The sequence below is a fragment of the Medicago sativa genome, chromosome 3, assembly GCF_051527215.1.
Source record: "Medicago sativa cultivar Bolivia chromosome 3, Bolivia_mono, whole genome shotgun sequence".
Classification (NCBI taxonomy): domain Eukaryota; kingdom Viridiplantae; phylum Streptophyta; class Magnoliopsida; order Fabales; family Fabaceae; genus Medicago; species Medicago sativa.
Genome location: NC_140751.1, coordinates 71,758,718 through 71,760,995, shown reverse-complemented (window position 1 = coordinate 71,760,995; position 2,278 = coordinate 71,758,718). Strand labels below are relative to the sequence as shown.

At 30.7% G+C, this 2,278-nt stretch overlaps 1 long non-coding RNA gene across 1 annotated transcript; it reads right to left on the bottom strand.

Moving 5' to 3' along the window:
- On the bottom strand, nucleotides 1–567 carry LOC146939856 (uncharacterized). The gene is made up of 2 exons (XR_015031802.1): nucleotides 368–567; nucleotides 1–267 (listed from the first exon to the last, which is right to left on the bottom strand). It is a non-coding gene; the product is annotated as an uncharacterized LOC146939856 (long non-coding RNA).
- Nucleotides 568–2,278: the final 1,711 nt, after the last annotated feature.

Genomic DNA, 2,278 nt, shown 5'->3' with positions numbered 1-2,278 from the left:
TAAATAAAATTATTTCCTGTCTTATTTCATTTCATTACCATTATATTATAGTACAAAACCATAATTAAATTACAACTCATGAAATATTCTACCAGGACGTTTGTGGGCTCTCTTTGGTCCAACACTAAATGCAAACTCATGTTGACACAAAATCTATTGGGTTCAAGATTTCCACGCATTCGCATCGACGCATTATACACCTCGCTGCATGACCATCATTACACACTACTTTTATACAATCATAATCTATTTTACATCCTTGACGCGCTGTAATGAAAAAAGAGAATAAAAGAATGTAACTAAAATGGAATGAAGTATTGTTTAGAAAATAAAGAGAGAAATTTGAAAAGGATAAAAATTGTGTTACCTTCAATGTTTGTTGAGACAAGAAATAGGTAAAGAAAGATTATCATAACATAAATAAAGTTGACAATTTCAGTCATCTTCCTCCACCCTTCCTTTCTATGCAAACAATTGTTTTTTTACTTGATAAGTTATAATTTTTATTCTCTCCTTACATCGGTTAAATAGTTTTTGTCGTTCTTGGAATTGTAAAAAACAATTCATGAAATCAAAATTATCATGAAATGTCTCTTAAGCATATCAAGGTGTTGTGTTTGTCTCTTTAGCACACTTAGAAAAGAGGTCACACAAAATACTAACCAATCACAAGAACTCATTCCTTATTCTTTGGTTTCTTCAAAAAAATAAAAAATAAAAACCCATTCCTTTATAAAATAAATTTCCATTATTTTATAGCCTATCATGGACAATTATAAAAGAATTTATTTTCTGTTGCAAAATTAGTGTAAAAAAACATTACATTGTAGAAATGACATCCCAACTAAGATAGCATCCCAAGACTACTATATTTCTACCCATGTATTTTATTATTATAAAAAATATTTGATATTTTACTTTAAACATATATAGTTTATTGACAAAATAAAGGAAAATTGTAATATAAACCAAAATAGTTTATAACATAAGTTATTCATATGATCTAATAAAATACTTTATAACATATACATTTGTTCTTACATTAATTCAAATAAAATCTAAAAAGTTTAAATCCAATAAAATACTTTATGATGTCTGTCTTTGGAGAATGAATGTTGCAGTTAAAAGCTTTAATAAGGATAATGAATTCTTTGATCGAAGAACTAGTTGATAGAAATGAATAGTTTGCAGACATTTAGACACCGAAGATTAGTTGTGAAATAGTTGATTTCCAAGGGAGCAGCATATTACCGAATCTTGCACCATTTATGACTTGCCAAATTGTGTTGAAAATATTAATCAAAGTAGCTTGAATCTTACATTCTAGTGACCAAGCTCTTGCAAAGTTAAGTTCAGCATAAGGTCAAACCATTTCCAAAGATGAGTATAGTAGGAGCAAATAAAGGAAAGATGGAAGGTTGATTTTTCATCGTTTCCACACATATTACAAATTGGTGGGATATTGCATCCTCCGACTTTGAGTTTGTCATCACAAGGAACTTTATCGTGCATTATCCGCCAAACCAAAAGAGATTTTGATGGTGCAATGTTGTTTGACCAAATTATTTTAGCCCAGTGCAGAACCTGAACTTGTAGAGCCTTGAAATATAAGAATATCTGAAGTTTCTTATTGAGAACCAACATAGGGCAACCTACTACATGAGTAGTCCAACATTCTCATGAACTTAAATTGAGATACAATACTATGGTTGTTCATCTTGAGATCTAACAGAATAGGAAAATGGTCAGATCTATTTCTTGTAAGTGTTAACCAGCAAATTGAGGTGCACATGTCAATCCAGTCTTGTCTTAGTGTACATATAACCACTCCTACCATTGTTCCATGTAAATGCAGCTCCCCTTGTAGGCAGATGAACCAAGTCATTTTCATTTGTCCATTGTTGATAATCTTCCATGGGGGATCTAGAAGGTGTAAAGTTTCCTCTATACTTATCTGCTTCCAAAATGCAGTTGAAATCCCCCATAATACCCATAGGATTGTCTATTGATTTTGTATATGTTGCAACTTAGTCCAGAGCAATCTTCTTCTAATGTGGCATTTGAAGTAATTAAATGAGACCATTTGATCATTGGCTGCTACTGTGGTTGGATCCAGATGTTTTAAACAAATACACCACAGATTAGGGGTTAAATTATTTTTATTGTTGACAACAAATAACTTTAAACCTAATCTATCAATCCAACCTCTAGGTAAATAAGTGAATTTGTTAAGTTTTTTAATAAGTGATAAATATTTGGCCTGTATTTTTGAAATTAT